The following is a 20,304-nucleotide window of genomic DNA, read 5'->3' as shown; positions in this document are numbered from 1 at the left end:
ATCGGTGATCACTCTTACCCTTTTTCTATTGGTCCGACAAGCCCGGTACCTGACTCTACCAAATACATAATATACGTCCGTCGTAGGTGATGGGGTGTCCGTGAGCTGTGAGGGTTAACAGGGCTTATTTCCACTTTTGTGAAGAGTCTGGACATGAGGACAAAGGATTGCGGAAAATACAACAAAGTATTGGTTCTACTCTTTAACAGGGGTTAGCACCTGCATCCAACATGGTTTCCCCCTGTGGCCATCCAAACCACATGCCACCTTTGCTGACAACCCCTCCTATGCAAGGTATGCAGAGCACTTTTCCATCTAAGAGCTTTTATCATGTGAATGCTCCCTCATCCCCTCAAAGCTTCTACACCTCCACCTCCACCTCCATGCAGCATAAGAAAAGACTGCCTCGTCCATCGACTCGCCCATCCAATTGGCCCATTTTGTGCTACAGATGCGGGGAATATAGGCTTTATCAAAGAAAATGTCTTCTGCCAGAATGATGTCCTCCTTGTCAGCATTTCCCTAAGGCTCAGGATCGCTATAGTAAGGACTGTCCAAAGCAACACGCATCCACGTCTTTGAAAGAACCTCAATTCACCTTTCCCAAGATCAATTTGATAACAGTTAGCACCATCCCTTAATCATCACCTTCTACTCATGTGTTGGACCCTAATGACAAGTTCATGTAGGTAGAGGTGTTATGGAATGGATTATGAGAAGGTTGACACTAACATTTATGGTCATGTGTGCGTGATGTAGCAGGTCAAGGCAAATGAGTCGTGGGCAAGTGGCTGACAGCAGCTAGCAAGACATGGAATAATCCAATAAGACATAGGATTTGTAGCTAGTTCAATAAAGCTCCTTTATACCCAAACTGGAATGTAAATAGCCCCATTTATGAACTAACCCTTTTTATAATTAATATAAATGCATGCCTAGAGAAAGGCTCACTCTAGGCATGGGGGGATGATTATACCCAATGCTCTCTCACCCAATCTCTTGCGATTGCTATTGAAGAATTTTTTGCTACATACTTTGGCATGTCTGGAATCGTGGCTTATGATGCACATCGAGTTGGAAAACAAGGAGTCCCTCCCTGGGGAGAAAGACCTATTGTATGTACCATGTCTGATGAGGTAAAGAGAAAGATCATCCTTGACTATAGTTGGATCTACCTCAAAGGAACGGGTTGTAATGTATATGAGGATCGCACTCTTATGCAACAAAATGTACGTCGCAAAGCATATGAGGAAAGAAGCAAGAAGGTTAAGGTGTCATCTCAAGAAGAAAAGTCACTTGAGGAGGATGCAAGTCCACCCAAAAAATAGAGACACATGATCTATGAGACCACCTCACGCTTGCGAATATGCTTTTGAGATTGTAACGGGTATCCATGGAATGCGGGAATTGGAATTGATGAGCTTACCAATGACTCTGATGGATACTTCTTGTTGAAACATGGGAGCATGATGCGCAACGAATTCTTGAATTTGACAAATACAATGTGCATTCTTTGATGTGGGCCAAAAATGCAAAGCAACGTAGAGGCCAAGGAGGCGTAGCATGTATGATCAAAAAGGGTTTGAAAGATGTATCCATTGTCAAAGAAGATAAGTATAAAAGCTACTTATGGCTGAAAATCAGCCCACCAAATGGTCAACTCATGTTTGGGGTTGGTTGCTACATTCCTCACTATGACTCCAACTTTTATGCTCACTTGGATATGGATAGAGATCAGCCCTTTGTTGAACTAGAGAAAGACATTGCTCATTACAAGGACCAAGGTGAAATCATTGTCTTTGGAGACATGAATGCTCGCACAAATATGTTACAACACGACACAACAAGTTGACATGCGACATGTCTCAAAAAGAATGGATGACTCATACATGAATAATCGAAGTTCTAATGATGCAAAAGAACTGGACCACTATGGAAAGTCACTTCTACATATGTGCAATAGTACCGGAATGTTCATTGCAAATGGTGTATCTTTATGGCAAGGCACCAATGACTTTACATGTAGAAAGCACAATGGTGATAGCGTGATTGACTATATGTTGTTTTCAGAAGCCACTCTAGAATGCATACAAATCTTTACACTTGGTGAATGGAATCCGGAATTGGATCATAGGATGTTATGTATTGACCTCAAGTGTGGTAAAAGACCCGAGCATGTAGCCTCCAATCATGATGTGAATCATTCATACCTACGTCTAAACTTCAAACAAGCACTTATATATGCTGATATGGTGGACCAAATGTTAAGCATGACAGAGCATCAAGAGAGCCCAACATTAGAATGCAAGTGGAAAGTTTTCAAAGAAGTAATTTGATCTTGTGCAAAGGAATGCTTTTAGGTGAAACCCATGTCTTGCAAAAGGTCTAAGAAGGGTAGCACCAAGAAGAAATGGTTTGACGTGAAATGTAGTCACGCCCGAAAACACTTGCTAAGGTTGAATGCAAGCAAAGACAAGGAAGTTTACTTGGAACGTTCACACACATACAAAGCACTTGTTCAAAAAAAGAGGAGAAGGTGGGAAGTCAAAAAACAACTTCTTTTAGCGCAAGAGAAAGCACATGCATGTGGCAAGTTTTGGCAAAATCTAAAAGGCAAGTGTGTTGAGAGCTCTGATGACTTGACTCTTGAGGATATGTATACGTATTGCAAGAACCTCTATGAGCAACCCAATGTTGATAAGATGGAGTGTTGTAGCTCCCTTCCGTGTATGCCTCCCTTCTTTACCATTGAAGATGTATGCCGCGCGCTTGAGAAACTTGCTACTCGCAAGGCAAGGGACCTTCAAGGTGTCAAGGCTGAAATGATTAAATGGACAAGCAAGAAAACACGGTATTGGATACACGGTATGTTTAACCTTGCATTTCAGCATTGCATGCCTCATGATTGGAGTGCAAATTGGATCAAACCTTTGCACAAAGGAGGAGATGTAAACAATGTGAACAACTATCGCACTATAATGGTTGGTTCTTTGATGGCAAAGTTATCTGGATGTATCATGCAGATGAAGATAAGTGAATGGGCTAAAAAGAACGGCAAACGTGGGCTTGGTCAAGCAGCTTTTTCGGAAGCATCATAGCACTATTGATCACCTTGTTGCTCTTTGAGTTCTGATGGAAGCGTCTCGATTGAAAGAAAAAAGTTGTATTGTTGCTTTGTGGATTTCAAGAAAGCTTTTGACATGGTGCCGTGAGGAAATCTTTGCAGACGTATGCAAAGCCTTCAAGTGCCGAGAGAATTTATGCATGTAGTCTTTCGCATCTACCAAAAAGTGATATGTCGACTACGTATGAGAGATGGAATTTCAGAATTTTTTGCAAGCACTATTGGTGTCAAACAAGGATGCCCACTTTCCCCAACCCTCTTTGGGCTACTCGTTGATGAATTGGAATGCATGGTTCTTGATTTTATGCAACAAGAAGGCATAGAAGTTAAGATCCGAAATTGCGGTGATCATGCTTTTGCTTTATGCCGATGATGTAGTGCTCTTGGCACATACCTTAGAAGATGCACAAAAGCTTATGGGTGTCTTGAACGCTTTTGCCTATATAGCGGGCTAATCGTGAATGGATCTAAAACCAAGGTTATGCTTGTGAAGACCATCAATGACGAAAATCCATGCATTGTATACAACAATGAGCGGCTTGAAGTGGTAGATAGCTTCAAGTACCTTGGCCTTGAGGTTCCATCCAATCATAAATGGAAGGATTTCGCAATGCGTCGCTTGGAAGCCGGAAAGAGGGCTTATTATGCATTTGAGAACATGTGCACTGCTGGAGAGATCAAGTGTTGGGCTCTCAAAAAGTACCTCTTTGACACATTGGTGACACCGGTGCTTCTTTATGGAGTGGAGGTGTGGGGTGGTAGCATCGGGAAGTCTACTTGGAAAGAGTTTGAGAATGTCCAAAAGCATTTCCTCACCAACTTTCTCCAGTCAAGACACAAACACCCTACATGCTCTTACTTCTTGAGTCCGAATCGCTTCCCATTGAGGTCTTGGGCATGCAAAGGGTTGTGGAGTACATGCTTAAGACACAACATAGCCCTTTGTATCGACTTCTAGAATCGCATATGAAGCAAGTCAAAAGGTCCAAAAGACATGCAAGAGCAAAATACTAAGTTCGGGGTGGATGCTTGACATCAAGAAATGGTTTGAAACATGGGATGCATGTCACTTGGTCCAGGATGCATCGATCGACTCCCAAGTTAATGAGGCCTTCTTACAATGCCAATCTATCACAGCTTGGGAGAAATCCGGAGATTCTCGCTTCAGTCATTACACCACACACATTGCCCCAAACTACAAATCTCTCTTCTTCTCCGAACAAGGTAACCGAACCCATCCCTACATCCTTGAGCCCATCCCGTTGAGTGCACCGCACCACTATCTCCATTCGTCCTAGCTCCCATTCTCTACACTGTGAGATAGGACGTTGGGGCACTGACGAGGAGTCTCATCGACTTTACACCTTATGCCCTCGTCAAGTGCGAGAGTGAGTACCACACACTACTTGAGTGCTCAACTTTTGACCACATTAAGTCCTCTTTTCCCCATATATTCAGCCATGAGCTCTCCTTACATACCTTCCTCTCTCAACCACGATATGGACTCTCTATTGTGACGCTCATTTCAGCCATTTTTGAGCATCGAGAGTCACTTATGATCTCCACTCACACCACTTGACATGTTCATTTGGTCCCATAGGTCATATTTGACCTCCGAGGACAATAATAGAACTCTCTCTCTCTCTCTCTCTCTCTCTCTCTCTCTCTCTCTCTCTCTCTCTGTGTGTGTGTGTGTGTGTGTGTGTGTGTGTGTGTGTGTGTGTGTGTGTGTGTGTGTGTGTGTGTGTGTGTGTGTGTGTGTGTGTGTGCATGGCACCCTTGATCTAGAGGGGCGTGTATGCAGGTAAGAGATGTGTTGTTGTCATCATGACTTTGCAGCTCGTAAAAGTGGTATCAGAGCCAGGGACTACGCTCCGATCAATTCAACACTTTGAAGGCTATGCATGCAAAGATAAGTGCAAATGTGATCCTAAATAGCATGATTATGATTGAGAAATTGCTTAAAATTTCCATTAATTGCATGGTATCTTTGCTAATCACATCATAATTGCATGTAGTAGCAGCCAAAGTTCATCTTTGATGGGATTCGAACCCATGTCTTTCCCTCCATTAAGAAAGGGAGCACGATCGTTTGTGCTAGAGAGACGTCGACGTATGGAAAACGAGAATGAGCCCCTCCACCTTTTCCTTGAGCCTTCTCACCACAGGTCCTCAAGCTCTCGAAGCTCTCATCTCGCCACCCCTTTCAATAGAGGTTGCAGGAAAATTCATGCACTTCCCACTTTTGATTGTAGCCCTCTGAGCTCCTCAAGTCGCCCTCCAACCGCTCACTCTTCTCCTTAGTCTTCAGCCCTAGGAAATCCCTACAGGTCCCAACCCTCCCCTTGTGATGTTAAAAGCTTTTCTCACCCTCCTGTTGAAATGCAAACAAAGGGTAGATGCCAGTACCCTTGGACAAGCACTAGTTGGGGGGGGGGGGGGGCATCACCAAAGCAGGGCCCAGTACAGGCAAGCCAGCTAGAAGGAAGAATCATTACCATAAGCGAGCAGCACACAACAACTGGTGTGGCAGTTTTGTAGAGCGGGTGCTGTAATGAAAATGGCCTATGAACTTTGAGAATAGCGGAATTATGAGAATAAAGAGAGCATTTTGTGGGACTACTTTGAGAACATAGAGGGTGAACTTAATTGATGGTAGCGACATAACCATAGTACTTACTTAACTTGTCATGAACGATACTTTTGTAAGAGAGAGAGTTTAGAGAAATTAACAACAGTTGAGGACCGGATTTATGTGGAGCCGGTCCCCCCTCCAATAGGCTTTTGTATTATAGATTCTCCCATCAAGAGAGACTTGGTACAATACAATCGTTGTGTTCCTTGTGACCTAGGTGATGCAATGAAGATGGAAAGATTCATGCATCACGAGCATAACATAGACTTTATAAAAATCATTAACCATCCCCAGCCTCAGTCCCAAGGCCTCAAACACCTTCAAAGGTGGAGAGAGCTAGCGGGGAATGAGGGTAGGGAAGAGGAAGAAGAAACATTCATAGGAGAAAGAAATAGTTCCTCACTTATCATCACTCTTCTTGCTAGCACAGCAGCTTTCCTCTTGAGTACTTGAAATTGAGCTTCCTCTTGAGCTTCATCCACAACTTGCTATCGTTTAATCTTTCTCTGCTTTGCTGCATGCATTTTTTCTAGCAAATCATTGGTTAGTGGCAAATGGTACTTCTTTAACCAGCATCCACTAATCCAGTTAGCCATTGGTACACCATCTATAGTGGATAATTGCTCCACTTGGAGATACATCTTCAATGACAAAAGATCCATTTCCCTTTTTCTTGAATTTGGAAATGTGTTGCTTAAGGGAATAAACAAAACTAGGTCCCCTTTTTTGAAGATTTTTGTGACTAGATGCGAATCAAAAATTTGTTTATACTTTCATTTTTGTGCATAGATGTAAGCTACAGCTGTTAGCCTTTGTTCATCAAGATTTTCTAAATCTTTAAGCCTCTCTAACAATTCATGTCCTATCCACTCAAGATCTTTAGCTACCCCTAGTGTTGGCAATTGAAATTCCATCGGTAGTATGGCATCAAAACCATAAACAAGGTTAAAGGGTGTAGCATTTAAAGCTATCTTCAATGAAACTCTATTAGCCCATAGAGAGACATGTAGATTCATTCCCTAATCTGTTCGTCTTGAACTAACCACTTTAGTCAATATCGAGCTAAGAATTTTATTCCTGTGCTTAGCTTGTCCATTCGCTTGTGGATGATATGGAGCAGATTTGTTATGGATAACCATAAATTCATTCAGTAGATACTCAATTACCTCTTTGAGGAAATGAGTTCCCCTATCCTTGGCAATTTCTATTGGAAGTCCATATCTTGTGAATACATTCTCATACAAGAATGCGGCTGTGGTTCTAGCATCATTCTTCCTGGTTGCCTTAGCCTCTGCCCACTTGGTCAAATAGTCCATAGCTACAATGATATATTGAGCTTGAGTTATATAAGCAGGTGGTTGTATTGGTCCAACAACCTATGCCCCATTTTGCAAAAGCTCTAGCCCCCATCATTGGTCTTAAAGGCATGCTATCTACCCTGGTTGGCATTTTTGCTCGTTGGCATGCATCACATCTTCGAACATATTCTTTGGCATCTGAAAAAAGTGTTGGCTGCCATATGCCTGTCATTAAAATTGCTCTAGCGGCAATTTCACTAGAAAAGTGACCTCCAGCTAATCAAGCATGTGCTCGTTCTAGAGTGGGTATATTCATATTCATTTTCACAGAGACGTAAATGTCGATCCTTTCCTCTCCAATACAATTGGTTTCCAATAAGAGCATAGTCTCTTGCTTCAGTTTCAATAGCTCTTTGGTAGCGTTTACTCATATCGTCCGGAAATGTTCTGCTTGATAAGTAAGTAACTATATAGTTACTCCACTTAGGAACGAGTGAGATTTGAAATAATGTCACATGAGGTACGAGTGTTTGTTTTTGGCATTGAAGACAATATTTCACAAATGAGTGAACATCACTCCTCATGGTTGGCCAAAATACTCCAAGTCTCAAGATCCGTTGCATAGTTTGGTCTTTCACAAAGTGAAGTCCTACTATGATAATGTGTGCTTGATTTAGGTATTGGGTTTTCTCCTCAAGATTAATACACAAAAGCTGTTATGGAATTGACATTTTACTATTTATTGCAGTTGACAGGTGGAAAAGGCTTGACCGAGCTACGCTATTGCAAAAGGAAATTACATTTTATGTATATTTATTCAAGTGCTCTTTTATGAGCTTTGGCCATCTATGACCGGCCGGCTAGTCTGTACTCATTTTGACCATTCAAGAAATCTATAAATGAAATACGTGCAAGAGGGAAATGGTCACTCTTGCACGGGGGGAGATTGCACCCAGTGTCTGCGTAGTTCTTCTCCCCTCTCTTCTCTTCTCTCTCGCCGTGCAAGGCGTAGCACTCCGCTCTCGGAGGTGCGCCTGCGCATGTTCTCTTCCTCTCTCTCGCACTCCATCTCTCTCTATTCATGTATCTCGCGATTACGCGCCTATGTGGTTGTCAGGTATGTTGATTAGTCTGTTTTATGGTTTTAGTATGCTATTTCGCGTATTTTGCAGGGGCGCCACGCTTTCCATTTGTAGCAGTGGTATCAGAGCTATGGCGACGCTCCAATCAATCCGACACGAAGAAGACTACTTACCCAAAGATAAGTGTTTTATGCATTGTGATCATTTACAATTAGTATAATTAATAGTGATTAATTAACAAGGAGTGGTGGTTAAATGACCCTTACTTACGATTATGATATCGAAAACAAGAACGTTGTTATTGACAAGGAGACAAGAAGCCCCGTTGTGCATCACGGGAAGGAGATATGCAATGTGTAGAACACACGCATGCACCAATCAATCACAATCGGAGACCGCAGGCCTCATGCATGCGACACCAAATGTAGCATGTACACCACGCAAAGGAGAGAATCAGATACATGCGAGAGAGGACGCGCTACAACATGAGGGATAATACACAGTCGAAGCTAAGTGACAATTTGGAATCTTAATTAACAAGTTTCATGATTAATTTATCTAATTATGATTAACCAAGTAGAGAATTGCTTAAACGCCTTACATTATCCCGTGCTTTAAAAAAGGAAAAAGAGAAAAAAAAAAGACTGCTAACTTTTTACTTCCAATGGGATTCGAACCCATGTCTCCCTGTATGACACAGGTGCACTACCAGTTGTGCTATGGAAGTCTTAATAGTAAGCCAAGTGCGATTCAAGTCAATAGGAGCACAATCGAAAAGGGGACGTTGCATTGCACTGTGAGAACCAAATTAGAGTTCACAATTCAAACCCAAAAAGTGTTGAGGGGGTGGGTATGGCTACCCTCGCATACCCTACAACTAGCCACTGCAGACACTAATTGCTCATACACTAATTGCTCATGCATTGAGCCCTGCAAGCATGATTTCCATCCCCATCCCTGGCTAGTTTTCTACATCAATGGTGTCCACACACCCCACGTTTTGTCCCTACCATGCATGGAAGCGCTGTGTATGCTCTAGGAAGAGCACCGCGCATGCAACCTAGGTATGCCCCTCGTGCTACCACCTATGAGACGGGTGGCAATGAGCAGTACTCTGCCATGTGGATCCGAGGAAAGCCTGAGCTCCCACTGCTTTTTACCTTCTCGCCATGCAACATTTGCGGTTGTGCGAGCACTAGTCAACCCGTCTCTCTCTCTCCTTTTCATCTTCTAACAGCCACATTCTTTGGTTGCATGGTATGCCTCCCAACCACACACACAGCTTCCCGCGCGATGCTCTCCAAACCAATCGTCCCACAAGCTGCCCGCTACGCCCGTGCCTACCCCAGCCAGCTCTTCGCTCACCATGCAGCGTCCGATAACCGCGGGCTCAACCATCATTTTTATTTTTATTTTTTTTAAAAAAAAACTTTATCACCAACCTGCAACGAACATTGCTGCTTTGTTTGGCACGCCATAGCAACCACCAAATCGCCTGCTTCACCTACTCATGCCCAACCTTTTTTTTGGCATGCTTACTCGCGGGTACACTGCACGTGCAGCCCAGTACTCATGCAATACACCCTCCACTCATACAGCAAACACAATCCTCCAGCCAACCCGCATACATCTAATGCATGCTCTCTCTCGTCGCTCTCTGTGACTTAGGGCGCCCATACACCTGCAACCATATCCTTTTGTGCTTTGCTACGTCCAAGGTGTGGAGCACTCACGTCAGCTGACTTTAGTTAGGGCTGAGCTTTGACGCGGTGGTTGCATTCACTGTGTTGAATGCAGTGTGTTACACACACACATCCTGTTCCATGCAAGCAGCGTTTTCTCTCCCCCTCTCGCTCAGAAGCCGAGATGCACTGCTCTCTCTCTCTCTCACACACACACACACAGCCAGACATGGCGCTCTCTACTTCTAATGAGAGGGCAAGGATGCATGACCCCCACTATGGGCCAGATCTTCTACGATTCTAGTGTGGAAGCAGCAGTCCATTGTCAATGGCACCCAACAATGGATCCTGCGGACACAGCAAAGGCGGTGCTCAATACGATGATTTCAGCGTCTCTGCATATTTCCATGTGCTCTGACCCCAGGTCCTTGCACTCAACCTGACACCCGAGTCTTCAATTCAGCGAACAGTGCAGAGCAGGAAAACACTCCGTTTATGCTTTGTGCAAGTTTGATCGAAGATTTTTCAATCTTTGCTTCATAGTATCAAGTTTACTCTCTAGGTTGTTGATGCTCTCAAGGGAAAGAGTATTGTCGGCAACAGGCAAGGCCGATCTTGCAATTGATGGAGCACCATCCTCCATTGACGGCTTTACAAAAGAGCTCAAATTTGTCATCCTGCTCGTTATTGGCTCCTGCATCTACTGAAAATTCTCACTTTCAAGCCGTGCTGTCTTTGCATGGCGCTGGCCCCAGTTGCAACATAGACCTCGTCAAGGTGCGGGGCCGACCTGGTCGAGTTGCCACATTCATCTCATCTTTGCTTGTGCATTAAAACGATTCAGACATATCACATTGTGAAGATGGGGAAATGAAGGCCTCATTGCTATCTTGTTGGGACTTTGACATCAACAATGAAGGTGCAGCAACATCAAGCAGTAACGGACCACTTATTGATGACATACCTGGTAGTTGATCCCACTCATTTTCTCTCAGTGTCAAGCACCTAGAACACTTCGATCCCCTACGTGGTCAAACCACTACAGCCTACTTAGCCTCCACGACCTCATGCAGAGGAATGACACACTCGCTCTCTGTGCAAGGGTCTCGACGCTATTCACATCACTTTCCCTGCCCAGCTATGAGCATGAAGTCAATTGATCCACCTTTCGAAATAAGCCATAGATACTCTGTCCACAATTCAGTATGGCCGGTCATCCTTGCCACTTGTACTATACCTGTGTATTGCCTTCTCCAACCCCCATGGAAAAGAAGCAGCTTCTTGATGCAGCCAGTGATTGACTTTTGACAATGCAGGTGCCCTGGAGCACCGGCCTTTGCCCAGTCGGCTATCACATCGCAGTGTTGGCCAGTAGCTTAATTTTGCACGCAATGATTAGAGCAATGATTGGCTGAGTTAAATTGATTGCAATGTAACTGGCTAGCAGATAGAATAGCAATGACGACTGCCCGCATGTTCGGCAACCGGATGGTACGTGGCAAGCCGAAGGAAGTTGTCTCCAACCCAAGTAAAGCTTTTTTTTCTACTTTTATTTATAAAAAAAAAGAATAAAATAGAAAATAAAATAAAATTACTAATAATAAGTTCAGAGGTGACGTCGCAGCAATGCGTGTAAAATGCACTCTAATATTAAAAGCTATCAAGTTGATTTTAATGCCCTTGCTTGCATGCATGGTGCACGAGACTCGAGGATTTTTCGTGGGGGTACTGTGATAACACTCCCTACAGTCCTTACTGTAATTTTTGGCATTTAAGCCCACCAAAATTGTGTTACTCTAATTCTACTAATATTTCTGATCTCTTAAGAGCCCCCGAACATAGCGTGATCAATCCTGACTCCACATGCACTGGGGATTCTCCTTGAAGCACTCATTATTCTTGGTGCACATATGTTGTCATTCTTACCGATCTTTTTTCCTATCAACTATAGTTTGCAGTCGAACATAGTAAATCTATAACCAACTCTATGCTAACATCGAGCAAAACCTTCCATGTACATTACTCATAGGTCGTTTTTTTTAAAGCATATTTTGTCCATTTCCTTTTTTATTAGGAGACAACAGTGTGACGTACTTTGCCCACATCGACTTGATTACCCAAATATGTCACATCTCTCACATTTGACAAGCATGGACCACTCTTTTAGCTCCTCCTCACGTAGATCTATCAAGGCAAGTGTCGTTGGCACCAACTAGTCCGCAACACAGTGCACCTCATCTCTCCAATCTATGGCACTCTTAGCAGTTCAATAGAGGCTTTTAAAACTTGAGTCCCTTTCATGGGGCAGTATTAATGTCTAGTGAGACAAGTAAACAATTCTCTACTTTCTCCGATAGCCTCTATAACATTTCTGGCAGGCTCTTATTGATCCTTTTCCATTTTCATTTTCATTATGATTTTTATCCCATGCTTTTAATGATGTTTTTTTCACTGAGCATGTAGTGGTGTGTGACTTCTCGATGTCTACACAAGATTCATTTTGTACATTTCAGTAGTAAAGTGTAGTTTTACTTGACTTTCCACAAGAGTAAGGTTTCTAATTTTAAACTTCGCATGCACACTGTGTCTTTGTGAACTCATTTCATATCTTAATCCCATGCATAAGCGATTCCATGAGGATGTGCTGCCATAGACAAAAGTTCTTTTTTGTTTGCTCAAACCCTACTCTAAGTCAATTATAATTAGAATATGTATAACTCACTCACATTAATTAGAATCAATTTCTACGTAGTTTTTCAACTACCATACTCAGCTTACATTTAGGTTGAACCTCTTTGACGTAACTACCTTTGAAAGCATACTTTAAATGACCTTGGCATTGTTGTTCCACAGGTATTCCCATGTTCATATTCATCATTGTTGGCATTTTAACTAATAAAAAAGGTACATAAGGGTCATGCTCTGTATTAATCGCTAACAACCTATTGTCATTTAACCTCTAGAATCTATGTACAACTCCTTCATAAATTAATGTTCGTTGATCAATTGTTGTTAGTAACTGTTATACACACATAAACATACTTGAAAACTGCATAAAGTATAAAATTTTGGGGATTTTTTATTCAAGTTGTCCTCTTTAACGGGCTCATTGTTATATTCTCCACTTACTACTTGCACGGTATAAATTTTTTTATTGACATGATTCTTCAGTAGCTATGCAGCTCCTCGTTTGAGCTAGGGTGCTCTCAAATATTGAGCCACAGTTTGTAAGTGCATAGTTAGTGGAACATACTCTAATTTGGTGTCAAATAGGTGGCAAATGTTTTTTTTTAATGTCTTGCTTGGTCCATTGGTCACGCGCACACAGATTCGTCGATTTAGGCAGTGTGTACATACTCATCTTGGTGCAGATCCGCCGATTTAGGCAGCACATTGATAAATTGCAGATTCATGATTTTTAAACTTATACCGAATGCAAATTCACCGATTTAGGAAGCATTAGTGCAGATTCGCCGATTTAGGCCGCACACTTTATTGGTGTAGACTCGCCGGATGAGGCAACACCGATCACAAAATCATGCTGCAGTGGCTGGCCACCACTATAACTGGTATGGTTTTGTTACCCGGGTATAGAAAATGAAAGATATTTTGGATTTGGATTTGGATTTGGTATATGATGATTTTCTGTCGCGACAGTCTCTATGGAAGTGAACTTGAGATTGATGAGAATTGATTTATACAATGATGAGTGTGACCAATGATATCCTGATTCATCAGGGTATGACATATACTGCTTATTCTAGTGGTATGGGACACTAGAATAGGTAGTATGTGGATGACGGCAGGCATAACCAATGTGTCTAATTTTATGGATTTTTCTTTATTATAGATTTCTAATCATTGTTTTTGACAAGTACTGTCTGCAGATTTTTATCTTCGCAATCGAGGACAATTGCTTTCCAACGCAGAGGTATGTTATGGAATTGACATTTTACTATTTATTGCAGTTGACAAGTGGAAAAGGCTTGACCGAGCTACGCTATTGCAAAAGGAAATTACATTTTATGTATATTTATTCAAGTGCTCTTTTATGAGCTTTGGCCATCTATGACCGGCCGGCTAGTCTGTACTCATTTTGACCATTCAAGAAATCTATAAATGAAATACGTGCAAGAGGGAAATGGTCACTCTTGCACGGGGGGAGATTGCACCCAGTGTCTGCGTAGTTCTTCTCCCCTCTCTTCTCTTCTCTCTCGCCGTGCAAGGCGTAGAACTCCGCTCTCGGAGGTGTGCCTGCGCATGTTCTCTTCCTCTCTCTCGCACTCCATCTCTCTCTATTTATGTATCTCGTGATTACGCGTCTATGTGGTTGTCAGGTATGTCGATTAGTCTGTTTTATGGTTTTAGTATGCTATTTCGCGTATTTTGCAGGGGCGCCACACTTTTCGTTTGTAGCAAAAGCAATATTCCATCTTGATTTCTTTTGTATAGCCTTCCAACTAGTAATTGATACATAGCCACTTGTCTAATTAATCCTGGTGTAATAGGAAGTGGTATTTGAGAATCCACTTGAACTATAGTCATCGATGAAACCATATTTTCTTACCAATGTGGTATCAATTCCACAAAGAACAGATATGAGATCATCGTCTACCCCTTTTGGTGGTTCTCCTGAAATGATCCTTGATAATTGATCTGCTCTTTGGTGTGTGGTGCCTTTCTTTATAACTACAGTGAAATCAAATTCCAAAATAATGATGAACCATCTCACTATTCTCCCTATGTTGCATGGCTTGTTTACCAAATACAATAAAGCTTGGTGGTCCACAAAGAACACAAATTTGTTAGCTAATAGGTAATGTCTAAAATTTTTTATAGCATAGATTGTCCATAATCCTTCTCGTTTGGTGGTTGTATAGTTTTTCTCTGCCACATTCAGCTATCTACTAGCATAGAAAATAAGAAAATCAATATTTTCGTCTCCTGGTTGAGCTAATATACACCCAATGGCAAAATTGGAAGCATCAATATGTGCATGGAATATCTTATTCCAATCTAATGCTTTCAATATTGGGTTGTCGTGAGAGCTTGTTTAAGCTTCATGAAGGATTCTTCACACTCATCAATCTATACAAAGAGTGTAATCAAGCCATACATGGGTTTTGCAATTATAGCATACATATAAGTGAATCATCTAAAATATTTACAATGTCCCATGAAAGTCTGAATCCCTTTTACTGTTGTCGGTCTAGGCAATTCAACAATAACATGAATTTTATCCATATCAATTGCTATGTCGTTTTTAGACACTATATGTCCAAGAATTTTTCATTGTCTGCCCATAAATGTGCACTTTTTAGGATTTAAGCAAATCCTATAAAGTCTACATTTTTTGAAGACCTTTTTGAGATGTTCAAAGTGATCAGCCCAGATCGATGAATATACACATAAGTCATCCATATATATTTCCAAGAAATTCCTAAGATGTTCTTTGAAAGCATGGCTCATCAATCTTTGAAAGGTGACAGGAGCATTAGTTAGCCCAAAAGGCATAACCCTATAGGCAAAAATACCCCATTCAGTTGCAAAGGCAGTTTTATGTTGATCTTTTGAATCAACCAAAAGTTGATTGTACCCCAAAAAGCCGTTTAAAAAGCTGTAAGCTTCTTTTCCTGCAACTCGTTCTAAAACATGCTTGGTGAAACTACCCTAAGGTGGCTGCATTCACTTTTTTGAGATTGACACATACTCTTAATTTTCCATTTTTCTTGGGTACCACCACAATTGGAGACACCCAATCTAGGTGTTCAATTTCATAAAATGAATTTGTCTTCCTTGAGCTTCTGTATCTCTTCTTTGGTCTTTTTGGCAAATGTTTCATTATAAGTATATGGCCGTTGTCTACTTGGTTTTGTATCATTTCTCATAGGTATGGTATGTTGACAAATTTTTGGATCAACACCCTTGAGATCTTTATAAGACCAAGCAAAGATACCTCAGTATTCTTTCAGTAAGCTTAGCAAAAGCTCTTCTTCTTCTTCAGTCAAGCCGTTCACAGTGTAGGCAGGTATGGGCTCTTCTCTTGGTTCGGCTAAATCTACTTTGTTTGCATTTTCAGGTCCTTCATATGACTCACCCTGCTTTCTTAGTTCCCTTACAGGGTGTTTCACTATGATCTTTTGGTCTTGGAGAGTATTTTATTTCTATTTATTCACAGGCAAAGTGCCGTAATTAATTCACCTTGGTACAGTCATGACCATATACAAGGTAGGTAGGTCAAGATGTGACAAATGTTACCTCTCTCTATGATAGCATTTTACAAGCACATTGTTGTATGCTTATAGGATAAGCTATGACACAGCCATTGTTTGCACAGAGACATACATAGGGAACACACAACACATTAGAATAAGGAATTTTCGTCATCATTCTCTCTCTTTCTCTCTTTCCTCATTCTCTACAGGCAAAGTGAAATTAGGCATGATTTTACTAAAAAAAATATATGTCGGTATGGTAACAAAAAGGGCTAAAAACCATCTGTTTTTGCAGGGCTACTAGCCATCTATTTTGGAATGGCTAAGATCCATCTGTTTGTAATCCATCGGTGATTCTATCCAATTGCGTACCCATTGATTCTAATGGACAAGCAAGAATCTTGTCATTATTGATTTTTTGGTGTTATTTTAGCACTACATACTTTAAGTATGAAGATCAAGTTGAATTTTTGAAAGTCTTAAACTTATAAAGGCTTATCTCTACCAAGATGTATAGATGAAGCAAACATTTCAGACAACACGGCTGTCCATTAAAAAAAACCCAAGATTGTGTATTTTCAAGTCCACCAAAAATCTAGTTGCGAATACAATTCCAACTTCAGTGGATATCCTACTTTTTCTATAGCACTGAGAGTTTCTATACGAGCACAACTTTCGATAAGGCCTAGTTTGTGATTACTCGATCACTTACTTAGTTTTGATGGTCAATTCTTGGAGCCTTCACACTTACACTTTCAAGGAAAGAAGTCCACAAGCTACCAAGGGATAGTGGACAAGTTCAACTTCCAAAGTTGACTTCAATCACTCTAAGAAGTCCACAAGCTACCAAGAGATAGTGGACAAGTTCAACTTCCAAAGTTGACTTCAATCACTCTAAGAAGTCAACAAGCTACCAAGGGATAGTGGACAAGTTCAACTTCCAAAGTTGACTTCAATACTCTAAGAAGTCCACAAGCTACCAAGGGATAGTGGACAAGTTCAACTTCCAAAGTTGACTTCAATCACTCTAAGAAGTCCACAAGCTACCAAGGGATAGTGGACAAGTTCAACTTCCAAAGTTGACTTCAATACTCTAAGAAGTCCACAAGCTACCAAGGGATAATGGACAAGTTCAACTTCCAAAGTTGACTTCAATCACTCTAAGACATGGTAGATTGTGTTAATCGCCGTTGGCTACTAGGATGCATAGTTTTCATGGCCCTAGTGTTCAGCAAAGGCTGATTTGGAGCGGCATGCACGTTCATGACAAAGATCTAACACTCACCAATAGAGGTCATGGCTTGGTTTGGACACTTGTGGATCTTTTATGTTAACCAAGATGTTATTTATAACACTATTGATTCCTCAGCAATGTTATAAGGTATTGTAATCCCTGTTGTCATTAATCCAAAGGAGATAAACAAATTACAAATGTAATTTTGTGCTAAAGGATATGCAAAGCACGTATGTTAGCACCAAGAAATCAAATTAGAAAGCATGTATCACTCTAGTTGGAGTTTGCTTTACCATAAGGTAAAGCATGTTTGCGACTAGGTTTAGTCTCTTCATGTTTAAGTCATGTTCTCAACCTTGAACACTAGTTATGGTGGGGTTGTTTAATGATTCCATAAGATAACAAGTCAAGGACTTATTTTGCTGATGAGTTATGTCAGCCAGTTACTTTCATGGAAAGTGAAAAGAGGTACTCTTTTGGGTACATCTTAATGGTGATAAATTGTTTAGAATTCTCAATCGAGTTCTAAATGGAGTCTACATGCTATAAGCCAATTACACAAGATAGTTGCAAAGGGACAACAATGTGGAGAATCAAGATGTTATTATTAATTTCACTGAACTTCATACTGAACCGTGTTTTGGTAAAATGAACAGCTAGATCGATGAAGAATGCCACTGTGGGAAACATTAGTGTTCTTAGGAAGATACAACCACTTTTGTTTTTGAGAACAAAAACAATTGTCCAAGGGGAGAGTAATGTCATGCCTAAGGTAGGATGGCGGGCCATGGCCAAGGGCCAGAACTCACATGTAGTATGGGGGTCTATATGTAGCTAAGAGCCAGAGGATTAGGGACCTATATATAGTATGGTTGGGAGGTTATTGACACGTACAGTTACCCAAGGTCTTGCACTTGATGTATCTCAAGATATGCTTCACAGTTTCCCAATTCTTTCTGCCTACGTTTTCCATATACTTTCTGACCACTCCCACTGCAAATGCAATGTTTGGTTGCGTGAAGATTCACACCAAGTGCCCTTGGATAGACCCATGCATGCATACTAGCTCATGTGGACCAAAGGTCAGCTCCCCATTCAGGCCGTTATACAGCATTCATGCACCACCTTGATGTGTGTTACCTCCACATTGTAGAAACGAGAGGACAACTCAAGAGGCAATAGCTACACCATGTGCACTGCTCTCTCTTTTCCTTGGGTAGCAAATTCCACCTTCAGACAATCCTTTTTGTCATGCCCACTCCCTAAACTTGTGAAACATCATTTTTCTTTTTTAGCATTCTCAAACTCTTCACTGGATAGAGGGTCCCTAGACCCCTTGGGTTTCTTAGATGCCTGTGATGCAGCTACTATAAACTTTCTTCTATTGTTCCCATGATGTGTGCGTGCATTTGCATGTGTAGTGTCAAGCACGTGTATATTATGCAAGGTTTTCTCATCGGGATCGTCATGTATATGCGCTTGCACTATAGCCTCCTCAAGCATCTTGGGGTGCTGAGCCTTGACATGCTTCTTAAGATCTAGTGTCAAGCCTCGTATAAACCCATGCACCTATTGAAAGGTATCTAAACCCTCTAGTTTGAGGATCACATCAATATAGTGCAAGATATACACCAACAATGTCCATGTTGGTGCATAGAGCACGTGTCCTAAGCTTCCCAATTTTTGTCTCCTTCATTTGTGGGTAGAAATTATTTTCTGAATACAGCCTCAAAGGCTACCCAAGTCTGTGGTACGATGCCCTTCTCTTTGAGAGACATCCACATTTATAGGCCTTATTTCTAGTGTCAGACTTGTTTGTAGTGCCTTGACTGCATCTGGAGTGCGTCTAAAATCGTGAATCCCATCCCATTTGCTGAAGAATATATTCACCATATCTTTGTTGCGTTCTCTCTTCTCTCCCCTAAAACTTGGTGGTTTTGTATTTTTCAACAAATCATCTAGCTCTTTTTGGGAGAGAAGGTGCAACCCCTCCCAATTGGAGCCTTACTCCTGCAAACCAGGTGCACTCCCTCCCGGACGAGGGGACGCAAAAACCCAAGCTTGCTCATTGACATGGCCCTTGGTCGACTGATGCATGAATTGCACAAGCATGTTAGACATTTTAGTGACATTTTCATTCAATTTGGCAAAATTAGACTCTAAAGCAGTCATGCGAGTTTGCAATGCTCTATTCTTTGGGATGTCAAGCAATTTATAGATGTCATCCGACCTCAATTTTTGTTTGGGTACCCTCCATGAGAGTAGCCCGTCGTGTGGCATTGGCAGGTAGAACATGTCCAGAATGCTCAAAATCAAACGTAAGATGTATATCCATGTCTGAATCCATGGCGATATGTGTTGTGCTAGAAAGAGAGAGATAGTACCTTATCTTAAAAATCACCTTGATGATTTGCCAAAGTTGCTTTGAAAACTGGTCAAACTCATTGTGTTGCCGAATCCATGTGTGTTACTAGGCCGATTACGGCTTTCAAAAACTGCCCAAAACCACTAGCTTGTGCAAAAGCGTCAAGTTGAAACCTTTGAGAAAGGGTTGGCTTCCCCGACGAAGCTAAGTAGGGCTTGAAATAAATTTCTGTAGTTTACGCATAATTTATTAATGATTGGATAATCTAAGTATGCTTCTAAGCCTTGACAAGGATGCTTCCTAGATTTGATAATCGTCAACTCTGCTTGAGTGGGGTGTGTGATCGGGGTGGGTATGTTAGAGTAAAAAAGAGTGGCCAAGGCACCTTGGTTTGAAAACAAGCGCTTAACGAGCTATGGGAGACACCAACAGCATAGTCAAAGGGAAAACGAGAGAGAGAGAGAGAGAGAGAGAGAGAGAGAGAGAGAGAGAGAGAGAGAGAGAGAGAGAGAGAGAGAGAGAGAGAGAGAGAGAGAGAGAGAGAGAGAGAGAGTTTTCTACTGCATATTGGCCTTGCTTGCAGTGATGAGATGTACTCTAGAGGCCATCACGACCCTGCCGAGCCCAAGAGCTCACGAATCTGCTTTGGTCGACTTCCTCTCCCCCTTT

This window comes from Adiantum capillus-veneris, chromosome 19 (assembly GCF_014529385.1).
Source record: "Adiantum capillus-veneris isolate H3 chromosome 19, ASM1452938v2, whole genome shotgun sequence".
NCBI classification, from domain to species: domain Eukaryota; kingdom Viridiplantae; phylum Streptophyta; class Polypodiopsida; order Polypodiales; family Pteridaceae; genus Adiantum; species Adiantum capillus-veneris.
The sequence above is the reverse complement of the archived record's forward strand: the minus strand, read 5'-3'. Positions refer to the sequence as shown.